A 25637-nucleotide genomic window follows, 5' to 3' on the forward strand; every position below is an offset into this window, starting at 1 on the left:
AAAGTATAAGAAACGGGATTGGCTGTATTGAAGAATCTTGCTTGTAGGTCACTGAAGGCAATGGTCAAAGGATGTTGGGACAAAATGTGCTGAGAGCAGTGCCTACGTGCAGGGCATGCGAGATGCATATGCCTTAAACACACAGTGCACTTGGCATGTCTAAAAGCATGCCCCTAAAACCAACCTCAATGGGAGGGATGATTAGTGCAGGCCCTGACCAAAGCCTTTGTCACCACTGTGTCCTTGTGGCCAAAAAATGATTTGTTCTTCTGATATGCAGTGCATAAAAATATCTCATCGGAGAACTTGAGGTGTGAACATAAATCAGCATATTATCCAGTCCAAACAAAAGGCATATCTGTAAACAGAAACGCAGTATCTCGATGTGGCAGTATGAATTGCTCAATTTATAGGTTTGGTAAAACTGAGTTTCAATGTTGGGTTACTGTAGGGTGGGGCTGATGGGTGGGGTGGTTGGGTTTCAAGTCATTTTAAACTGTAACTGTTTTAATGCGTGTTTGGAATGTTTTTTATGGACAACTGTCTTAATAAACTTGTTTTTCTACCTACCTACCTACCTACCTGTAAACAAATCATGCATAATCAAATAAAGTCATGACAGAAAATATCCAAGCCTTGAACGTCATCCTTGAGTAAAATAATGGATTTAGCATGCTGTGGGGATAACAAAGCAACATGTCCTCGGATTCCCGCACGTCTTTGACATAACCATGAGGACTGTTGGTCTGATGCTGCCCTTGAACCTAGTGCATCTATTATTAGGAATTCAAAGATTTGCTAACAGGATGTTCTGTAACAAAGCAAGAAGTGTATTCATCGCAGGACAAAGCACAGGTTACAACAGAGAACAGCACAGTTTTAAATTATGCATCACTTCCTTTTTAAACCCCCAGCTTTTTAGATATATGAACTCGCTAGTAATCCGCAGTGGTTTCTACATGGGTGAGAAGAGTAGTGTGCACAGTGCATGTTTCTGTCTGTTTAACTGCGATTATAAGGGGTGACGCATTGGGAGGCCAGATGCAGCTTTTTATGTGTGAGACCATGTTGGTGCCCCCTAGTTCACCGTATGGGGTTGGCACGTATGACATTAATTATGCAAGAGGTCTTTCGACTAAAGGTGAGCTGCTGGTGAGTTCTGGCCATCTCCTCAGACTGGAGCAGCCTCTTGGTCTGATATCTGTGGCACGGTGGGTGTTGTGTGATAGCATGAAAGGTTCAAGTGTCAGGTTTAGTCGGGAACTTAGCTTGATAGCAGGGATATATCGCCATCAGAGATTTTGTGTGCATTGCAGCTCTGACCCCATGCCAGGGGATCCTTAAGAGGGGTCCATGGCCCTATTGTTGTGGATGGAGGAGAAAACCAGGCTGTAATGAAAAATGAGGTACAGTTTTAAATAAAGGTACCGCAGGGTTTCGTGTAGTGCAACATAATGCAGTAGGAAAGGAAACACCTTGCTCTAGAATAAAAACTGTTGGTTTGTGTTTATGTGTAGGGGAAGTTTGTTTTCTGAAACCTGGGACACAGGAGGCCCACGCATTTTGTGGACTATTAAATGCTGTACAGAACCAGTACTGCCTTGTTTTTCCTGTGGCGCCGGTTTCCTATCTATTACAATCTCACGTCTGTTTCTGCCAAGGCATAGGGAGGAAATAAAAGCAAGATTAAAGATAGTGCACGATGCTGGGTCTGTGTGTTGCCGGAAACATAGGCCCTCATTACAACACTGGCGGTATTGACCACCTACCGCAACAGCTGACAACATACCGCCGCCATGGCTACCAGCCGTCTATGCGTATCATGACCGCCAACGGTATCCCACCAGAATGCTGGCGGAACACCGCCAGCAGTCATGGCGGCGGACTGCGGTAAGGTGGCGCTGCTGACAGCAGCACCGCCACGCCACCAAAACACCACCGCCGGTATCATGAGCAATGATACGGCCTGGCGGTGTTTTTCTGGCAGACGCTGCTGCTGACAACAGTGCCATGGACCGTCTCCAGCCGGAGGACCACCTGCAAGCAGGAAAGTGGGGTTCTCCGACCGGAGAGGGGAGTGGAGGGTGTTGTGTGTATGTGGGGTGGGGTGTCTGTTTGGTATGCGTGCATGCAGGTGTGATTCGCGTAGGATGCATGCGTGAATGAGTGATTGTGAGTGTTGTGAATGCATGTGTGTGACAGGGTATGTTGGTGTGTGTTCCGGTGTGCGGGTATGTATGTGTGCATGCATGGGTGGTGGTGGGTATGCGTGTGTGCATGTGTGTATATGAGTGTGCGTGTGGGTGTGTATATGTGTGGGGGGCAGGAAAGGGTGGGGAAGGACTCTGGGGAGGGGTGGGGGGGTGGAGGAGACCCCTCTCAGTGCCAGGGAAGTGATTCCCTGGCACTGATAGTGCCAACCGCCATGGTTTTCGTGGTGGTAAGTTTGGCACAAAAACCATGGCAGTAGGCCGGGTTGTAATCCCGAGGATGGGATTGTGATGGCCGCCGGGCTAGAGACAGAAGTCTCCAGCCCAACGGCTGTTACCACCCTGGCGGTCGGTGTGTTAAAGTGGCGGTCTTGGATGGCGGTAACTGCCATCGTCAAAATTCAATTTTTTTTACTGCCGGCCTGTTGGCGGGATTACCGCCGCTTTAACACCGACCGCCAGGGTTGTAATGAGGGCCATAGTGTGTTTGTCTTTTTCGGACACTCCTGCTGGCGCATGAGCAGAGCATCTTGGGTATCTGTTCTTCATCTCTCATCATAAACTCAGGGCAAAGCAATCACTCCCTCTTTGTGATGTATGCCAGACTATCGTAGTTTGAATTATCATAAATATCATGCCCAATGTATCATTTACAGTAATATCATCTGATTGGGTGTAGATTTTATACTATTAACTCGAAAGAGGATATATTTTGACAACTATATTAGGAGCATAATATTAATGTGAGACTATGGCTTTCATTACGACCCTGGCGGTCGATGATAAAGTGGCGGTAATACCGCCAACAAGCGGCGTTAATTACTGCCAAATTATGACCATGGCGGAAAGATCTCCGAAAGACAGCTAGTGTACCACACAGACTGCCAGGGCAGAAACAACAGCCACCATGGCGGTAGCCGCCTACAGCCAGGCGGAAGTCAATGTTCCGCCCACCATATTACAACAACACAATCCGCCACCTTTTCCGGGGCGGGACCAACAGTATCAAAAGCCTAACGGAAACTGAGCTCAGAAGTGAAAGGACTCTCCATTGGAGACACAGGGAAGAACCACGCCACCATGGAACCCGAACTGCATGTATTTCAGATGATATTCTACATTCTGCTCCACCACGAACACCAACGCCGGCGAAGACAACGATGGTGAGTACAGCCGCCTAGCACACAAGGGAGGGAGGGGAGGAAAATGACAGTGACACACACACACACCACACACACACCATACACACCCCATACACACAACCAGATGCACAAGAAAGCAAGTTACTCCCCCTAAATCGGCTGAATAATGCAAGGACAAAACAAATTTACCAAAGTGAGTGTAATAATATCAACACAGTAAAACATAATAAGTTAGCCAATGTAAAAGATATTTACAAATGTACAGCACAATGGACACTGCCCAGTCCTCAGTTCACGTGGGGCACATGGCCACAGGCCAAAGTCCAAGGCCTCACTTGTCACCTGCATCAACACGCAGAGAACACTGCAGGGGCATCAGTTGGCAAATATGCAGGCACCTCAGGGGGAGGGGCACATCAGCCGGGAGCGGAAACAGGACCACTGGTTCTGGAGGGGGCAACATGCCCTGTGCTTGGTCCTTGGGAGTGATAGGCCACATTCTCTGGAGTGGGTGACTTGGCCACTGGTTCTGGAGGAGGCAACATGCCCTGTACTTGGTCCTGGGGCGTGATAGGCCACAGTTTTTTGAGTGGGTGTCTTACTCACTGGTTCTGGAGGGGGCAACATGCCCTGTGCTTGGTCCTGAGGAATGATAGGCCAGAGTCTCTGGAGTGGGTGACTTGCCCACTGGTTCTGAAGTGGGCAAAATGCCCTGTGCTTGGTCCTGGGGAGTGATAGGCCACAGTCTCTGGAGTGGATGACTTGCCCACTGGTTCTGGAGGGGCAACATGCCCTGTGCTTGGTCCTGGGAAGTGACAGGCCACAGTCTCTCGAGTGGGTGGCTTGCCCACTGGTTCTGGAAGGGGCAACATGCCCTGTGCTTGGTCCTGGAGAGTGACAGGCCACAGTCTCTGGAGTGGGTGTTTTGCCCACTGGTTCTAGAGGGGGCAACATGCCCTGTGCTTGGTCCTGGGAAGTGATAGGCCACAGTCTCTCGAGTGGGTGTCTTGCCCACTGGATCTGGAGTTGTAAGGCCGCACAGTAGCCCATGGAAACAGGATTACATTGCGTCCTCCGGCGGTGACGGCTGCACTGTGTTGGTGGTGGTGGTGGGAGGCTCCTGCACATCCCCTGCACCCTCGGATGGGTGCACTGTGGTGGTGCTGGTGGTGGTGGGTGGCTCCTGCACATCCCCTGCACCCTCAGATGGATGCACTGTCGTGGTGCTGGTGGGGGTGGGAGGCTCCTGCGCATCCCCTGCACCCTCGAATGGATGCACAACCATGGTTGGTGGTTGGGGCTCCGTGACAGCTGCTGGTGCAGGCTCCTGGCACTTCTTACCTGCTGGTGCAGGCACCTTGCCCTTTCGGGTGGAAGGTGCAGGCTTCTTGCTCTTCTTGCCAGCCGGTGCAGGCTCCTTCTCCGTTAGGCTGGCTAGTGCTAGCTCCTTCCCTTTCAGTAAATATGGCCTGGATTCCTTTCAACTACGAGTAGGTGCGGATGGAACTGGGCCTGTGGACTGTGTAGCTGAGGTTCCTGGCTGGGTTTTTCTTACCCTGGCCATACGTGGAGGATGGGGGGGAGGGGTAGGGAAGAGGTCAATGGTGGATAGGAAAAGTTTCTGAGGGACATTGGGGCAGGAAGAGGGAGAAGGAATGGGAGTGGAGGATGAGGGAGTAATTATTGGTGGTGTTTGTCTGCTGGATTCGGGTTCAGGTGCATTGGCTATATGCTGTTGTGGGGTGGATGGCTGTTGGGTGTCTGAGTGCTGGTGTTTGTGTACTTTAGGAGTGGGGGACAGACACAGAGGGAGAGGACACAGGGGACATGTGCATGGATGTTCTGGAGGTGTCTGCAAGTGAGGTGTGTGTTCTGCTTGGTGTTGTGATGATGCTGGTAGTGGATGATGATGTAGTGCATGCAGGTGTGAGTGTGGACGTGGCTGGGAGGGAGGTGGTGGAGGGGGAGACAGTGGAAATAGTGGATGTTGTAGTGTCTGCAAATGAATGGTGTTAGTGTGAGTGCCTGTGGGATGAAGTGTGGTGCTTGTGTTTGCCTGTGCCACTCTTGGGTGTTGTCTTGTATGCATGGTCATCTGTATGTGTGCCTGGGATGGGTTGGGGTTGAGGAGAATGGGACTCGGAGGTGGAAGCTGGAGGGGGGCAGTAGAATAAGGGACAATGGCTGCCATCAGAGAGGAGGCCAGAGTCTGAATCAATCTCGGCTGGGCCGCCAATCCAGTGTGAATTCCCTCCAGGAATGCATTAGATTGTTGCATCTGGGATGGCATTCACGATGGCTGATTGCCCTACAGAGATGGCTCTCAGGAGGTCAATGGCCTCCTCACTCAGGGCATCAGGGCTAACTGGGGCAGGGCCTGAGGTGTCTGGGGGTGAGCTGGCACGGGCAACTTGTTGAGGGGCTGCTGGGAGGGTGGTGCTGGTATGGGGGTGGCGGCTGTACCTGTGTCTGGGGTGGTCACAGAAGTGTCCACCACCACCAGGGAGCGTCCATCGCAGGAGGTATCTGTGTCTGAAGTGTCCCCTCCAATCTCCGCTGTGGTGCTCCCCTCGCCCTCCATCCCACTGGTGCCCTCAGCGTCGGTGGACTGTGCCGCCTAGGTCCTGTGGGATACAGCTCCCTCCGTCCCCGGTGCCTCTGCTCCTCCGCCAGATCATGCTAATGCACATAAGGAGAGGATGACAGAACAAAAAGGGGGGGAGACAAAGGATACACTTGGTCAATGTCTACACCAACACCACTGTTGGCGTACACAGCATCCTCATACACAGGGAACAGGCCTACGCACTATGCAATGCACTACCAGTAACAATGCTGGTCACCAGGGCATGGGGAGGGACACATACCGCCAACAGCAGAATACCTGGGACCCACACAGCCCTGCCCAGTAGTGGATGCCTACAATCTAGGTAGGAGAACTATCACAGCAGAACCCTGGCCAACATAGGACCTACTCTGCAATGTCAGGTCTGGCCTAGGGGCACCCACACACACACATCCCCCACCCGGATACCACCCCACCAGGCGTAATTAGTAATGATGGGCACTGTACTCACCCCCTTGTGGCTGCTGTGATGCCCTCAAGAGCCCCTCCAGCTCCGGATAGGCCACCACCAGTATGTGGGCCATCAGGGGGGGTCAGGGTTCGACGAGCACCCCTTCCTCGTTGGGAGGCTATCCCCAGCTGGGCCTCCGCCATCTTCCATGCCCAGCGTCTGAGGTCCTCCCACCGTTTCCGACAGTGGGTGCTCCGCCTGCCGTAGACACCCAGGGTCCACACGTCCTAGGTGATGGCACGCCATATACCCTTCTTCTGATGGGCGCTGATGTTCAGAGGAAAAACACACAGGGAAAGGTATTAGTCAGACCATCCTGCCTGTTACACTCATAACCCACCATGCCACCTCCCCATGCCCATTTGCACAGACCTGGCTCAGCACACAAGCTGCACGCCGCCCAAGGGACATCCATCAACACCCCCTACATGAGGCCTTCACACACATCACTCCATCCATTCATGCTCCATGCATCGTGCTCACAGTGTACTCACCTGTTGGTCCGGAGGCCCATACAGCAGTCAGTACAGGGGTAGGACCCCATCCACCAGTCTCTCTAACTCCACCGAGGTGAAGGCCGGGGCCCTTGCCCCAGTCACACGCGCCATGGTGGGGTCACAGGTCACAGCAGCATATGCAGTGTAGGTCCTCTCCTGTTGAAGGTCAGGTAGCAAGTGAGTGAACAAACAGAAAATGGCAGTGACGTCTGCGGCGGTGCATACAGTTCACAATTGTACATACAGGACAGATGCCACTTATACATTTCAAATTAACATCATGCATTGTACTGTTGTGGCTACAATGTACAGTTTGTGACCGGTTCCTCACTCTTTTGCTCCACAGATTGCTACTGCTGCGGACGAATAGGAGATGGAGACATACCCCGTGTACAGACCCCTGGTAGACTTGGTAACAATGGAGGACAGGCACATTATCCTCACCTACAGACTTGACAGGGCCACAATCACGGAGCTGTGTGCCCAACTGGAGCCTGACCTGATATCTGATATTGTTCACCCCACTGGCATCCCCCCTCTTGTGCAAGTCCTATCTGTGCGCCATTTCCTGGAAACTGGTTCTTTCCAAGTGACAGTGGCCTTGGCAACAGGAATGTCACAGCCAGTGTTCTCAATACTGCTGACAAGAGTACTGGATGCCCTGATTAAACACATGTGCAGCTACATTGCTTTCCCCCAGGTGGAGGATCTGGCCACAGTGAAGGCTGACTTCTATCCAATGGGACATATACCCAACATATTGCATTTGTTCCCCCCTGGCAAAATGAACAGGTGTTCAGAAATCGAAAGAGTTTTCACTCAATGAATGTCCAGATGGTGTACCTGGTGGACCAGTACATCTCCCACGTCAATACTAAGTATCCTGGGTCTGTGCATGATGCCTTTATCCTGAGAAATGGCAGCATCCCAAATGTGATGGCCCAACTGCAGAGGCACAGGGTGTGGCTAATAGGTGAACCTTGGTTCCCACCCAGTCGATGTTGGTGTATGGGTATGGTGTGGGCCATATGGCATAGTGTGTGGCTAAATGTTGTCCCTCAATATTTGCAGGTGACTCAGGTTACCCCAACCTATCATGGCTACTGACCCTTGTGAGGAATCCCAGGAAAAGGGCAGAGGAACGTTACAATGAGGCACATGAGCGAACAAGAAGGATAATTGAACGTACCTTTGGCCTCCTGAAGGCCAGGTTTTGGTGCCTCCATCTAACAGGTGGATCCCTGTGCTACTCACCCAAGAAGGTCTGCCAGATAATGGCATGCTGCATGTTGCATAACCTTGCCTTGAGACGCCATGTGCCTTTTCTGCAGGAGGAGGAGGAGGCTGGAGATGGCCATGCGGCAGCAGTGGACCCTGTGGACAGTGAAGATTCGGAGGCAGAGGATGATGATGAGGACAACAGAAATGCAGTGATTCGACAATACTTCCAATGACACAGGTAAGACAGTGTAACTTCACATTTCATTGTCATTTGTTTGTTTCACATTGTCACTGGCACGCTGTAATTTCCCACTTCTATGGCCACTCACTGTACCCTTTGGCAACTCTTTTTGCAGATGTTGGTGCCCCACTATCGCTTCTCCAGTGTTCACTGCAGCCAACTACAGGTCTATCCTATGTGCACATTACTGTACAGTTGATTTGCAATGTTTGAACCTTGCTAAACGAATACATACTTAAATCATATCACATACTCTGTACATGTATTTTTTTTAAGTGTGTTTATGGAAGTGCTATAAAGAAAAGGGAGAAGTGCAATGGGCTGGGGTGATGATGGAAGAAAGTCCAGGGTATTGTTCCAGTCTATTTGTAGCACAGGTGCATTGTCCAAGGGGACATAGGAAGGGGGGCAATGGCAGTTCAAGGTGGACAGGGTGACAGAGTGGGACACAAGGGTGACAATCAGGAGAGTCTTATTTCCTGGCGGGGTCTTGGCAATAGTCTCTGGCTTCTGCCTGGATCGCAGGGAACGTTTGCAGGGTAGTTCTCCTTCTGCAGCGGGAGGGGTGCCGGTGGCCTGTTGGTCCACCGGAGGTGGAGGCCAGTTCAGTAGTCTGGCTAGTGGCAGGGGCCCGCTGCTGTAAGACTGCCTCCCTCATAATGTTGGCCATGTCTGCCAGCACCCCTGCTATGGACACCAGGGTGGTGTTGATGGCCTGCAAGTCGTCCCTGATCCCCTGGTACTGTCCCTCCTGCAGCCGCCTGTTCTCCTGCACGTTGTCCAGGATCTGACCCAGTGTATCCTGGGAATGTTGGTATGCTCCCAGGATCTCGGTGAGGGCCTCCTGGAGAGACGGTTCCCTGGGCCTGTCCTCCCCCTGGTGCACAGCACTCCTCCCAGTTTCCCTCTTGTCCTGTGCCTCTGTCCCCTGAACTGTGTGCCCACTGCCACTGACCCCAGGTCCCTGATTGTCTTGGGTGTGAGGTGTGCCCTGGGGTCCCTGTATTGGTGGACACACTGCTGATTGGCGTGTCCTGGGGACAGAGGCATGGGTACGCTGGGTGGGTGCTATGGTTGTGTCTCCTGAGGGGGGAGGCTCTGTGGTGGTGTGTGACTGTTGCTAGGTAACCGACTGTCCGGAGGTCCCTAACGGGCCAGGTTGGTCATCCAGATCCAGGCGACCAGAGTTGTTGTCATCACTTTGGGCCTCTTCTGTTGGGGGACTGGAAATTGCTGGCACCTCTTCTCCGCTGACATTGGCTGGGATACCTGTGGGGATGTAAATGCAGTGTTATTGTTTCTGTGTGTGACATATTGTGCATGGGTGGCTTGCCCTCTTTGATTGTATTTGTCGTGGCAGATTTCACTTGTGTGAGTTGGTATGTGGTGGGCTAGCTGATTATCTCTAGTGTGCATGCTTTCGTGATAGGTGTCCATGCATGTCTGTGAGTGGTGTCCATGCATTGGTATAGCATGCAGGGCTTGGCATTGAGATGAGTGAGATGTGATGGTGGGGTGTGTGGGCATTGGTGGAGTGATGGGAGTGAGGGTGAGGGTATGTGATGGCATGCAGGTAGGGGAGTGATAGTGTAGTAGTAGAGAGTTGTCTTACCAGAGTGCAGTCCTCCTCCTACTCCTGCCAGGCCCTCAGGATGCATGATTGCCAAGACTTGCTCCTCCCATGTTGTTAGTTGTGGGGGAAGAGTTGGGGGTCGACCGCCAGTCCTTTGTACAGCGAGTTGGTGTCTTGCTGCAATGGAATGCACCTTCCCCCGTAGATGGTTACACCTCTTCCTGATATAATTTTTTGTTCTGGGGTGCTGTCCCACGGCATTGACCCTGTCCACGATCCTACGCCATAGCTCCATCTTCCTAGCAATGGATATCTGCTGCAACTGTGCTCCAAATAGTTGTGGCTCTGCCTTGATGATTTCCTCCACCATGACCCTTAGCTCCTCCTCAGAGAATCTGGGGTGTCGTTGTGGTGCCATGGGTGTTGTGTGAGTAGTGTGGGTGAGGGTGTGTAGGGTGATGTGTTGGGGTGTGTTGTGAGGTGCGTGGGTAGTGTATTTGTGATGGTGGTGTGTGGCTCTGGTCTTGTCTGTGGTCTTGCTGTCTCTCTCTAGTGTCAATGGTTTGTAATGGTAAAGGGTTGTGGGTAATGTGGGTATGTGTTTTATAGTGGTGTGGGTGTGTGGGTGTGATGTGTGTATGAGTGTCAGGTGTGTGTTATTGAAATTGACCAATGTGGTGTTGTTTTGTTTGAGTGTGTGTATTTTGAGCGCGGCAGTATATACCGCCAATGGTTTATCGCTGTTGAATGTCCGCCGTGGTGATTCGTGGGACTTAATGTGATGGGCGTAGTTCTGTTGGCTAACGGTGTGGGTTTTGATATCACCAGTTTATCACTGACCTTTGGCCTGGCGAATTTGTGAATGTGGCTGAATTCTGTCGGATTGGTGTGTGTGTGTCATAATATGGTGAACGGATATCTGCCACGGCGGCGTTATGTTGGCGGCATTCAGCGTGGTGGTAAGTGGGAGATACCACCAGTGTCATAATGAGGGCTTGAGTCTTTTAAGTTTTATGTTGGGGCTCTGCTTCCTTTTGAAGTGTACATTTTTCTCTCTTGTATTTCCTCTTGAAAGGCTGTTTGTCACAGCAATAAAGACTCCGAAGTTGGCAGACCCACAACAGGGTTCATAGGAGTGACCAGGGATCACACCTGGGTGTCAACCACAGTTATTTGAGCACCAAAATGTTAATCCTGGGCTCCCACACCTGCTGTTTATGATTCCATTATCTGCCTTTCCTCTTTCCTGAAATGTGTCCAGTCCATTTCATGTGATCTCTCACTGATTAATAAAGCACCCTTTCAAAGTGTAAAGGGGGAGTCTCTTCCTCCAGTGTGTGCCCCAACCAGCTCACAGGAATGCAGCAATAATCACATGTATTTAGGGAGATTCTTATACTCCTCGTGTCTTCTATAGGAAGATGTGGGCTTCTCAAAATGGAGCCCAGGGTCTTCCAGGCAATGTACTATTGCAGGCACACATGCACTCAGTGTAGTTTCACAGCACACATACTCTGTAGGAATGATACATCCATGCATTGTGCCAATACAGACACACATACATTCAGCACACACATTCCTTCCTTATGCACTGCTCAGTACTGTAACTTTTCTGTATTGTACAAGGGCACTGCAGTGTGTGTGACACACAACACTTCACCAGTCATGTATTGCGCTTCTCAGAATCACACATACACCCAGCATATGCTTTCCTTGAGTATGCACTGCACGGCACTACATCTGTCTTGTAATGTATTTCCTGCAAGCATACATATACCCAGTACATGCACTAACCACACATTTACTGCACATTACAGCTCTAACCCTGTACTGTACCCTTCCCAGACACACATGCATCGAGTTCAGAATCACTACTTCTGCGCTACGCAACAATTTACCCTTTACCTGCTGTAGGCCAAGGGTGAGTTAAGCACAGAGTAGTGGAACTTTAAAAAGGAGAGGAAGCCTGTAAGCATCATCCAGTGAAACAGGGTAAAAATGACTAGTTCACTCCTGCTGATCACGACACAGTATGTTGTCACCTCTGCTGAACTCTTGGTGGAGGCAGTAGTCTTCCACTGTTATAAGGGTAGTGCTTTAGGCACCCATCCCGTTCCAAAAAGACCTCAATCAGTGAGACAATTCTGTGTCATGGCACACATACATGATCTGTGTTTGCCTATGACAACAGAAATCTGCATAAGGGATCCAGACAACAGTACAGTTGGGCACTCAGGACAGGTGTACAACTCTTTTACAATGCATTGGACTTTTCCATCCCGACATTCATTAACTCCATGAACCACAATTAGGTCTTATTCATCTTTGCACCTGTTGACCTCTATGTACCATTCAACACTGCTGGTCACCCCACCTTGCTTTCCTCCATAAATACCCTAGTCAACAGTAGTTCATACTCAACTAGTTTTCCTCCTACTTCGTTGATTGATCTTCTTCCTGTTGGTTGGGGATCCAAGCTGTTCTAACCATCCACTTTCTTAACAGTTGATGTACCCCTATGTTCAGCCTTCATTTTTCTTCTATTTTCTCTCTATCTTGGTGACATCATCTGATATGTTAGAGTTTACTAAAACCTAGTTAAAGATGATGCCCACATCATCTTCTTGTTTCCCCTATCCACCTCCCACCTCCAGTCATGAACATCTGATTGACTCACAGCTATTCACCATGGATTTTTTCTCCATTCACTCAGACCAAACTCATCCAAAATTGAGATCATACACTTTGCTGCGTCATCTACCACCCTCCCTTACTGGTATTATCAACTCTACCACAACACTCTTACCACTGCCTCCTCTGCTAGCAACAGTGGGCTCATATATATGAAAGGTTAGCGCCGCCTTTGTGTAATTTGTTTTCGCAAAAGCTGCACTCACTTAACTCCATATTTATATTTTGACGCTAGACCCGTCTAGAGTCACAATAACTGAGTTTGTGTCATATTTTGGGGAGCGCCAACCCACCTTGCGTCTTATCGTGACGATATGCAAGGTAGCCGTTCCCTTCCAAAAAATGGTGCTAGCCCTCCAGCGCCATATTTACCTCCCGACGCAAAAACGGTGCAAACTAAGGAAGCGGACCCAAAAAATGGCGCTAAGTCCCACCAGGCGTTAAAAAGAGGCCTACACACTACCACTTAAGGAGAACACACTTAAGGAGCATTTGCAACCTCTAGGACAACATGGAAGTGTTACTGCTCCAGCTTGGCACACACCTCAGACTTCAGCGATGACAACAGGTCCCTCCACCACCGCAGCAACCCCAAACACCACCACAGCAGCCACGAAGGCAGGAGAGGATCTTTTGACAGCGTACACCACCACAGCAGCCACGAAGGCAGGAGAGGATCTTTCGACAGCATACACTTGCGCTTCCTCTTCTCCTGGGACTTTGCTGGACCCTCCTGGCTGGTACTTGAGTGAGTGGGGTCTCCCTGGGGTCTCTACTGGCGTGCAATCTCCATCTTGTGTGTCAATTAGTATTTTTCTTGCTTGTGCGTTGTTTTTTTACACTAATGCTGTAAAAAATGGCGCCACCTCATTTTGCATAGTAAATACATGCCGGAAAATGGTCTAGCGCCACTTTTGCAGCATTAACATAATTTTTCCTTAAGGCATGTCGCAATGGTTAGCGTAATTTTTTTTTTTACGGTAACCATTCCTAAGCGCCATCGTGTGTCATTTTTTAAATATGGCGCAAGGATGGTGCTAGGGAATTACATTAGCTTGCGTTAAAAATTATGACGTTCACTTGTGCGTTATTTTTCATAAATATGGGCCTTAGTGTTCGATTTGGTCCCCCAAGGGTAGGTCGCTCCCCCTGCCGCTGCAGCTCCTCCAGGTTCCTGAGTTCCTGACGCCCACCTCACAGTAAGTACCCCCCCCCCTCCCAGCCCCTCGCTCTGCCCCGCGCTACTCACCCTCTCTCCTGTTCCTGCTTCTTTTCTTCTTTTCTTCTTCTCTGTTCTTCTGTTCTTCCTCCTCGCTCCTCGTCTGTAATCTTCTTCTGTACTCTTCTTTCCCCCGTCTTCACTCTTCTTCTCTTCTTCCTCATCTTCTTCTGTGGTCTTCTGCCCTCTGTTCTTCGTTTTTCTGCATCTTCTTCTGTGTTCTTCTGTGTTCTTCTATGTTCTTCTGTGTTCTTCCGGTCTTCCTTTCTTCTCTCCTTCCGGTCTTCTGATCTTCCTTTCTTCTCTCCTTCCGGTCTTCTGTTCTTCTGTTCTTCTTGTCTTCGGCTCTTCTGCCTCCTCCGTCCTCTTCTCCCCGCGCCTGCCCTCCTGCTCCTGCCTCATCCTCCTCCCCCACTCGCATCCCCCTCTCTATCTCTCCTATCTAACCCGTTCACTATCTACCTCCCTCACTCCTCCTATCTACCTATCTCTCTATCTCTCTATCCCACTATCTAACTCCCTCACTCTCCACCTCCTCCTATCTTCCTATCTCTCTATCTATTTCCCTATCTATCGATTTCCCTATCTATTTTCTCTATCTATTTCTCTATCTCTCCCCCCCTCCCTCACCCCCTCTATTACCTATCTTCCTATCCTCTCATTCTACCTCTCACCCTCACCCACCTCTACAACCCCCCCTCCCCTATCTTCTCAACCCTACTCCTATCTTTCTCCCTTATCTCCTAAACCTCCTAACACTCACCCCCCTCCACCCTTAAACCCCCCTCCCCCAGCTCTTCTCACTCTACCTGTCCCCCCCCTCGCGCTTTCCCGCCGCGACCTCCTGCACGACCCCGCCGCCCAGCTCCCATTCGCCCCCACCTGACCCCTCCCCCCCCTCCTACCTCATATGGCGGCCGCTGCGCGACAGTGGTAGCGACCCTTGACCCAAGGGTAGGTCACTCCCCCTGCCGCTGCAGCTCCTCCAGGTTCCTGAGTTCCTGAGTTCCTGAGACCCACCTCACAGTAAGTACCCCCCTCCCAGCCCCTCGCTCTGCCCCGCGCTACTCACCCTCTCTCCTGCTCCTGCTACTTTTCTTCTTTTCTTCTTCTCTGTTCTTCTGTTCTTCCTCCTCGCTCCTCGTCTGTAATCTTCTTCTGTACTCTTCTTTCCCCCGTCTTCACTCTTCTTCTCTTCTTCATCATCTTCTTCTGTGGTCTTCTGCCCTCTGTTCTTCGTTTTTCTGTATCTTCTTCTGTGTTCTTCTGTGTTCTTCTATGTTCTTCTGTGTTCTTCCGGTCTTCCTTTCTTCTCTCCTTCCGGTCTTCTGATCTTCCTTTCTTCTCTCCTTCCGGTCTTCTGTTCTTCTGTTCTTCTTGTCTTCGGCTCTTCTGCCTCCTCCTTCCTCTTCTCCCCGCGCCTGCCCTCCTGCTCCTGCCTCATCCCCCTCCCCCACTCGCATCCCCCTCTCTATCTCTCCTATCTAACCCGTTCACTATCTACCTCCGTCACTCCTCCTATCTACCTATCTCTCTATCTCTCTATCCCACTATCTAACTCCCTCACTCTCCACCTCCTCCTATCTTCCTATCTCTCTATCTATTTCCCTATCTATCGATTTCCCTATCTATTTTCTCTATCTATTTCTCTATCTCTCCCCCCCTCCCTCACCCCCTCTATTACCTATCTTCCTATCCTCTCACTCTACCTCTCACCCTCACCCACCTCTACAACCCCCCTCCCCTATCTTCTCAACCCTACTCCTATCTTTCTCCCTTACCTCCTAACACTCACCCCCCTCCACCCTTAAACCCCCCTCCCCCAGCTCTTCTCACTCTACCTGTCCCCCCCTCCCTCGCGCTTTCCCGCCGCGACCTCCTGCACGCCCCTGCCCCCAGCTCCCATTCGCCCCCACCTGACCCCTCCCCCCCTCCTACCTCATATGGCGGCCGCTGAGCGACCGCGCCACTGGCGCGCCAGAGGCGCGCCAGAGGCAAGCCCGTCTGCGCCAGTCCGCGCCAGTCCGCGCCTGGCCCGTGCCCAGCGCCACGACCCCTGGTCCCCAGCTCTCCCAAGCCCCGCTGACCCGCTACGACCCCACCACCCTCCACGCCCTCAACCCAGGACGCTCCAACACCTGCTTCCAAGCTCACCCCAAACGCACCCATGGACCCTTCGCCTGCAACTCCTGCAAACGCACCTTCCACCACGCAACAACCACGACCACAAGCCCACGCGCCATCAACCACCTCAAGTGCATCCTAGTCAACGCTCGCTCCGTCCACAAACACGCCATTGAACTCTGGGACCTCCTGGACTCCATAGCACCGGACGTCGCCTTCATCACGGAGACCTGGATGAACGCCTCCTCGGCCCCTGACATCGCCACTGCCATCCCCGAAGGCTACAAGATCTCCAGAAAAGACCGCACCAACCAGGTAGGAGGAGGTATTGCCATCGTCTTCAAAGACTCCATCAGTGTCACCACCTCCACCGAAGACACCCCTCTCGCCGCTGAACACCTGCATTTTCAGATTCGCACCGATCCGAGGACCACCCTCAGAGGATCCCTCGTCTACCGTCCTCCCGGGCCACGCGCCCCTTTCAGCGACGCCATCGCCGACTTCATCTCCCCGCACGCCCTCGCCTCGCCGGACTACATCCTCCTAGGTGACCTCAACTTCCATCTGGAACAAAACAACGACCCCAACACCACCACCCTGCTCGACAACCTCGCCAACCTCGGCCTCAAACAACTGGTGAACACCGCCACCCACATCGCCGGACACACGCTTGACCCCATCTTCTCCGCCAGCAAACACGTCTTCTTCAGCCACGCCTCCGCCCTATACTGGATCGACCACAGCTGCGTCCACTTCACATTCCGACGCGAGACCCGCCACCTCCGCACCCAACCCATCCCTCGTCGACAGTGGAACAAGATCCCCGAAGAGCAACTCTTCTCCGCACTCGCCGCCAACCAACCCACCCTCACCACCGACCCCAACGACGCAGCCCTCAACCTCACAAACTGGATCTCCAACTGCGCAGACATCCTTGCTCCCCTCAAACGCACGCATCGACAGACCAACACCAAAAAAACTCTCTGGTTCTCTGACACCCTCAAAGAATCAAAGAAAACTTGTTGCGCCCTTGAGAAAGCCTGGCGCAAGGACCGCACCGCTGACAACATGACCGCCCTCAAGAACGCTACCCGCGAACACCACCACCTGATCCGCGCTGCCAAAAGGAACTTTTTCACCGACAGACTGGACAAAAACAGACACAACAGCAGAGAACTCTTCAGCATCGTCAAGGAGTTCTCCAACCCCAGCGCCAACGCCAACACCGTCACGCCCTCACAGGATCTGTGCGAATCCCTCGCCACTTTCTTCCATTGCAAGATTAGCGACCTCCACGACAGCTTCGGACACCAGACCCAACCATACACCACCGAACCGGCATCCACGACCATCACCCTCAACAACTGGTCCCACATCAACACGGAAGAAACCAAATCCATCATGAACTCTATCCACTCCGGTGCCCCTTCGGACCCCTGCCCGCACTTCATCTTTAACAAAGCCGACGACATCATCGCCCCGCACCTCCAGACCGTCATCAACTCTTCTTTTTCTTCTGCTACCTTCCCCGAATGCTGGAAACACGCCGAAGTCAACGCCCTACTAAAGAAACCTACGGCTGACCCGAGCGACCTAAAAAACTTCCGCCCCATCTCTCTTCTGCCTTTCCCAGCCAAAGTAATAGAGATGACCGTCAACAAACAGCTGACCACCTTCCTGGAAGACAACAACCTGCTCGACCCCTCACAAACCGGATTCCGAACCAACCACAGCACTGAAACCGCCCTCATCTCAGGCACTGACGACATCAGAACCCTGATGGACAACGGTGAAACAGTCGCCCTCATTCTGCTCGACCTCTCGGCTGCCTTTGACACCGTCTGTCACCACACCCTAATCACCCGCCTCCGCTCCACCGGGATCCAAGGCCAGGCCCTGGACTGGATCGCCTCCTTCCTCTCAAACCGTTCCCAAAGAGTTTACCTCCCTCCGTTTCGCTCAGAACCCACCGAGATCATCTGCGGCGTACCCCAAGGCTCATCACTCAGCCCGACACTCTTCAATGTCTACATGAGCCCCCTCGCCAACATCGTACGCAAGCGCGACATCATCAGCACCTCCTACGCCGACGACACCCAACTTATACTCTCCCTCACCAAGGACCCCGCCAGCGCCAAGACCAACCTACAAGAGGGTATGAAGGACGTCGCAGATTGGATGAGGCTCAGCCGCCTAAAGCTGAACTCTGAAAAAACGGAAGTCCTCATCCTCGGCAACACCCCGTCCGCCTGGGACGACTCCTGGTGGCCCACGGCCCTCGGCACCGCACCGACCCCCACAGACCACGCCCGCAACCTCGGCTTCATCTTGGACCCTCTTCTCACCATGACCAAGCAAGTCAACGCCGTGTCCTCCGCCTGCTTCCTCACCCTCCGCATGCTCTGCAAGATCTTCCGCTGGATCCCCGCCGACACCAGAAAAACCGTGACCCACGCCCTCGTCACGAGCCGCCTGGACTACGGCAACACCCTCTACGCCGGGACCACAGCCAAACTCCAAAATCGCCTGCAAAGCATTCAAAACGCCTCAGCCCGCCTCATCCTCGACATACCCCGCAGCAGCCACATCTCCGCACACCTGAGACACCTGCATTGGCTCCCTGTCAGCAAAAGGATCACCTTCCGACTTCTCACCCACGCACACAAAGCCCTCTACGACAAGGGACCGGAATACCTCAACAGACGCCTCAGCTTCTACGTCCCCACCCGCCTCCTCCACTCCTCTGGCCTCGCACTCGCTGCTGTCCCTCGCATCCGCCGCTCCACGGCGGGTGGGAGATCTTTCTCCTTCCTGGCGGCCAAGACCTGGAACTCCCTCCCCACCAGCCTCAGGACCACCCAGGACCACTCTGCTTTCCGGAGACTCCTTAAGACCTGGCTGTTCGAACAGCGATAACCCCCCCTTTTCCCCCTAGCGCCTTGAGACCCGCACGGGTGAGTAGCGCGCTTTATAAATGTTAATGATTTGATTTGATTTGATTTGATTTGATTTGACTCCATGAAAATGAAATCCTTAATCAATATAACAACCGCTGAAGCAAGGCAGATACTCCCAAATATGATTTTCCCTGGTGCCAAACGATTGATCAATTCACTAGTATACAAAAAACAGATACTGTTCATGTCTACGTCTGGTTCTCCTTTAATATATAAGTCTCCCCATCAGACAAAATCATCTAGTATGCCACAAAAACCCTATACAACTCCCATTGGCACAGCCCTACCTCATCCTATTGCGATCGTGCTAGTAGGGTTGAATTTAAATACAAGACCCTGTACAAGCATCTGGCCCAGTATTCAAAGCTGTGCATGGCAGATGTGCCACCCATCTCACTGACACTTGCGCCGCTCTACATGCACCCCTCAGCAACATTTCCCAAGCCCAATCTGTCTGTTCCTACCAAAACCACCCTGCACTACATTAAAGAGTTTAGACTAGCAACCTGCTAGCGCCCCTTTACTTGAAATCGGTCTCACCTAGCATGCAGGTTGCACTTTCCAGTCATTTAAAGGTGGCGTAAAGAATGGAAAACAAAAACAAATCCAGTCTATCCTCTGCATCATTACGCCCTTCTCGGTTTCATTAATCACTTTAAATATGTATAATTCTGTATAATATTTATTTGCCTTAAGGTCGCCTTAATGTTCTCACAATAATAGCTATTGTCTAGACCATGGATACTCAAAGTACGGCCCGCGGGCCTCATGCGGCCCCTCTGACCTTTACATGCGGCCCTTCAAGCAACAGGAACACTGGGCAGCTGTTTGCTCGACTCTGCACCTACAATAAAAATATGAAATACACGCACAATCATTTATTTCAAGTTCAATTGGTCTGAAAGAAAGGAAGTAACTAGAGACTCCTGCACTTCAATTTAGAAAAGCCTTCATTTTTAAAGACATCTTGCAACACAAGTGTAAAACTAAGACAGCCTCTTCAAAATAAAAAAAGTGTATTTAGTTAACATGCAGAACCTTTTCGCCTTAATACAATTTATTTTATCAGTGCATTGAGATGTATCCATTTAAAATTGATAGTTTTCAAACATAAATTTGGAAACATAAATTTGGAATCATTAATTATTTCCCTAACCCTGAGAACATCACCAATAGTAAATTAAAGAGACAAGTCACTTGGTATGTGCGCTTTATGGGTGGCCTGGGTTCCTATCATTACACCATTACACTTTAATAAATCAAACATAGAAGCAGGTTTTGTGCAGCACACCATGAATCATGTATTTCAAGGTCATCTTAAATGTGATAATGCAGAAAAAGGAGGGAAAGTGAGACTAAACAATTGTCTAGGATCACACAATTTGGAAAAGTGGGTAAGCCGGGATTAGTTCCAGGTTTTCTGATTTCCCATTGTTTATTTCAGCCACTAGATGTATATAATTTGCTTCTCCTACACCTACCTTGCCACCAATCCCCCCAGGCACCCCACCTGACCGCCACTGCCCTGGCATCAATGCGGCCCCCAGGCACGTCACAGACCAAACTTTTTGGCCCCTGGGAAAATGTTTGCGAGTACCCATGGTCTAGACTATACATGCTACTAACACCCCGAACACGAGTCAGGAAGAGCTGTATGCTTGGGTGAGATACCAATCTGATCACCACTGTTCTGGTGTTCCATTACCCTTTTTTTCCAAGTGAGAGAAAACTGGTCCCAATTTCACCAGCTGGTAATTGCGTCCAGTAAAATTGCATGAGGCTTTGGCTGCAACACCATCCAGGTCTCTGTCCCTTTCCCTGTCCCAGAATCTAATTCTCCCTCCGCCAAAGATGTTTTCCCTTCCATCCCCTACCCTCTCATTCCTCGTCCCTTCACCCTCATTTTAGCATCTGATCCCCCTCCCTCCCCTCAGATTTACAACCAACCCGGCTCAGATCATGTAGTAAATTTGAGTGTTAGATCCCCTCTGATCAGGGAAACTGTGTAGGATTCAGGTTGGTAAACCTGGGTACACCCAGTTATTCCTCATTCTGTGTGAATAGTTTGCAATTATGTCCACATGTTCATACAGGGAGTGCAGAATTATTAGGCAAGTTGTATTTTTGAGGATTAATTTTATTATTGAACAACAACCATGTTCTCAATGAACCCCAAAAACTCATTAATATCAAAGCTGAATATTTTTGGAAGTAGTTTTCAGTTTGTTTTTAGTTTTAGCTATGTTAGGGGGATATCTGTGTGTGCAGGTGACTATTACTGTGCATAATTATAAGGCAACTTAACAAAACAAAATATATACCCATTTCAATTATTTATTATTACCAGTGAAACCAATATAACATCTCAACATTCACAAATATACATTTCTGACATTCAAAAACAAAACAAAAACAAATCAGTGACCAATATAGCCACCTTTCTTTGCAAGGACACTCAAAAGCCTGCCATCCATGGATTCTGTCAGTGTTTTGATCTGTTCACCATCAACATTGCGTGCAGCAGCAACCACAGCCTCCCAGACACTGTTCAGAGAGGTGTACTGTTTTCCCTCCTTGTAAATCTCACATTTGATGATGGACCACAGGTTCTCAATGGGGTTCAGATCAGGTGAACAAGGAGGCCATGTCATTAGATTTCCTTCTTTTATACCCTTTCTTGCCAGCCACGCTGTGGAGTACTTGGACGCGTGTGATGGAGCATTGTCCTGCATGAAAATCATGTTTTTCTTGAAGGATGCAGACTTCTTCCTGTACCACTGCTTGAAGAAGGTGTCTTCCAGGAACTGGCAGTAGGACTGGGAGTTGAGCTTGACTCCATCCTCAACCCGAAAAGGCCCCACAAGCTCATCTTTGATGATACCAGCCCAAACCAGTACTCCACCTCCACCTTGCTGGCGTCTGAGTCGGACTGGAGCTCTCTGCCCTTTACCAATCCAGCCACGGGCCCATCCATCTGGCCCATCAAGACTCACTCTCATTTCATTAGTCCATAAAACCTTAGAAAAATCAGTCTTGAGATATTTCTTGGCCCAGTCTTGACGTTTCAGCTTGTCTGTCTTGTTCAGTGGTGGTCGTCTTTCAGCCTTTCTTACCTTGGCCATGTCTCTGAGTATTGCACACCTTGTGCTTTTGGGCACTCCAGTGATGTTGCAGCTCTGAAATATGGCCAAACTGGTGGCAAGTGGCATCGTGGCAGCTGCACGCTTGACTTTTCTCAGTTCATGGGCAGTTATTTTGCGCCTTGGTTTTTCCACACGCTTCTTGCGACCCTGTTGACTATTTTGAATGAAACGCTTGATTGTTCGATGATCACGCTTCAGAAGCTTTGCAATTTTAAGAGTGCTGCATCCCTCTGCAAGATATCTCACTATTTTTGACTTTTCTGAGCCTGTCAAGTCCTTCTTTTGACCCATTTTGCCAAAGGAAAGGAAGTTGCCTAATAATTATGCACACCTGATATAGGGTGTTGATGTCATTAGACCACACCCCTTCTCATTACAGAGATGCACATCACCTAATATGCTTAATTGGTAGTAGGCTTTCGAGCCTATACAGCTTGGAGTAAGACAACATGCATAAAGAGGATGATGTGGTCAAAATACTCATTTGCCTAATAATTCTGCACTCCCTGTACATAAAAATATGAAAGTGTTTGCCTTTACGGTTTATTTTCTTATGAGGTGGCACTATCCTTACTAAACTTCACACTTTTTGGTTTCTGTTACTCACCAATCCAGACTAATGTTTATGTTCTGAAATTGTTCTGATGTACAGCATTTCTGCTCGAAAGGCCATGTCTCTTATAAAATACACTCCTACATATTCTACACTGGCTGAATGCACCTCCATTAAGAAAATAAGATGACTTCATCTGTAGATTTTAGATTCCTGCATTAAAATATAGACGAATCTTTTATTTGATGGACGAATGGCCCGCATTGCACGACTTTGCCTGTTTGTGATCTACCAGCTAGATACGCCGACTCCTAAATGCCTTCTGCCCAGGTATGCCTACTTAGACGTCTCTTAGCCCCTGGCACGCAGCATGGTTTTATAATTCAGGAATGTAGCAGTCTGTCCAGGACGGCGTCTGAGCGCGGCTCGCGAGGTCTCTGTCCACGTACGTGAGGGGAATGAAGATGCGCGAATGCCTGCAAGAACCGCACATCTTCAGTCAGCTCAGCCATGGGCCAAAGCTCCTTCCCACAGGCCAGGATCCTTACACAGTCTGACGCCGCCATTCCCCTGGGACCGCCCCTGCCGCAGCAGTGCACGCCTCAGCCGGAGATTACAAGCGCCCCGCTAGAACATTCCCAAATAAACGGAGGGATTGTGCCACATTTAAGAAGCTCAGAGATGAAAGATTATTGCGATCCAAGACCCGTTCATACATTTTAAAGATGCATTTTTGTCCTTATTTTAGCAGGCCCTTGCAGAGCGCGGCACTGAAACCCACAGATTATAGCAGACTGGAGAGCTATTCCTCCCCGCATTAACCTTTCGGCTCACTTTAATGTGTTATAGGTTCGTAGCTCTAATTTTGGAAACTCGAAATAGGAAACGTGTAGCTGGTTTAGCCACCGTAAAAATAGCAGCTCCGGGGAGATGAGAGGGCCTTCTGCGTACCTCACCCACACCCAGCGCTCGCCATCTGCACCAGATCCAAGGTACCTATACACGGCAGGAGCCCAGAAGGTTCCAGAGCGCCTCAGTGCGCCAAGCAGAATGTTCACAGGGCAGAAAAAAACACGTATCCGTAAAAACCAGGGTGCACACGAAACTGTCTGTAAGCCTTAAACGGGATAGAAGAAGACACGCTGCGCTTTAAAGGCGGCTACCCAGGGCAGAAAGATAACAGTTCCCCCCCCCAGTTCTACATTCCTACAATCAACGATAGGCGTTCTAGAAAGTACGTTTGTTTGAAGATGTCGGCTTAGGGTTCGAGATCACTGGACGACCCTTTTTAAATGCGTGCATTCTTTTTCTAATCCTTCTGTAATTCAGAGTCTCTGCATGACTTGTACAGTCTCTATGCCTTGGCACAGGGCTATCAATGAAACGCCACATAATTAGTTGTCATGAATAAGAGAGGAAAAGGGACCCTGTGGCTCCTGACTTCTTCCGGGTCTATATGAACATCCTTTAAGTGAATCTCCTCCACAAAAAAAGAAACAATATTAAAGACAATAGGGCTCACATTTTTATTTTATCTAATTGACTTTGCCAATGCTTTTTGCTAATGCAGCATCAGAAAAAAGGTGTGAGTATGCAAATATGCGCAGGTGCTTACTGTCATGGCATTGCTATCAGCTGCACTATTCTGAATGCTATGTTATTGTTGATAATCGGGTTAATGGTTAAGGAGGGTGAAGCCCTTCTTAACCCCTTCGCTGCCATGCCTCCCCCACCACTGCTGAGCCTTATTTTTGGCTATTTGGAGCAGTTCGTGCTTAGGCCCTCGTAATTTTTTTTCCACATAAACTACCCACACCAAATTTGTGGCCTTTTTTTTCAAACATCCTAGGGATTCAAGAGGTACCCAGAGTTTGTGGGTTCCCCTGGAGGAGACCAAGAAATTAGCCAAAATACAGCAAAAACTTCATTTTTTTTAAATAAATGGGAAAAAAGGGCTGCAGAAGAAAGCTTGTGTTTTTTTCCCCTGAAAATGGCATCAACAAATGGTTTTTGGTGCTAAAATCACCATCTTCCCAGCTTTCAGGAACACACAGACTTGAATCAGAAAATCACATTTTTCAAAACAATTTTGGCATTTTACTGGGACATATCCCATTTTTACTATTTTTTGTGTTTTCAGCCTCCTTCCAGTTAATGCCAGAAATGAGTTGAAACTAACCTGGATCCCAGACAGCAAAACATTTCTGAAAAGCAGGCACAATTCTGAATTAAGCAGGGGGTCATTTGTGGAGATCCTTCAAGGTTTTCCAACAGAAAGTAAGAGCTAAAATAAAAAATATTGAAATTGCAGTAAAAAAAGAGCCATTTCTGTTCACATTTTCTTCAGTAACTTTTTCCAGTTAAGGCAGATTTTTTAAAGCAACATACCGTTACGTCTGCTGGACTCTTCTGGTTACAGGGATATTTAGGGCTTGTAGGTTCATCAAGAACCCTAGGTACCCAGAGCCAATAAATGAGCGGCGCCTTGCAATTGGTTTTTATTTCATACCAGGTATAAAGCAATTCATTTGCTGAAATGTAAAGAGTGAAAAATAGGTATCAAGGAAACCTTTGTATTTCCAAAATGGGCACAAGATAAGGTGTTCGGAAGCAGTGGTTATTTGAACATCTCTGGATTCCGGGGTCCCCATAGTAGCATGTGAATTACAGGGCATTTCTCAAATAGTCGTCTTTTTTACACACTGTCTTACATTTGGAAGGAAAAAATGTAGAGAAAGACAAAGGACAATAACACTTGTTCTTGTATTCTGTGTTCCCCCAAGTCTGCCGATAAAAATGGTATCACACTTGCATGGGTAGGTCTATTGACCACGACACGAAACACAACATGGACACATCACATTTTTACATTGAAATCTGACATGTTTTTTGCAAAGTGCCTAGCTGTAGATTTTGGCCTCTAGCTCAGCCGGTACATAGGGAAACCTAGCAAACCAGTGCATTTTTCAAAACTAGATACATTTGGGAA

This window comes from Pleurodeles waltl, chromosome 6, assembly GCF_031143425.1.
Source record: "Pleurodeles waltl isolate 20211129_DDA chromosome 6, aPleWal1.hap1.20221129, whole genome shotgun sequence".
Lineage (NCBI taxonomy): Eukaryota > Metazoa > Chordata > Amphibia > Caudata > Salamandridae > Pleurodeles > Pleurodeles waltl.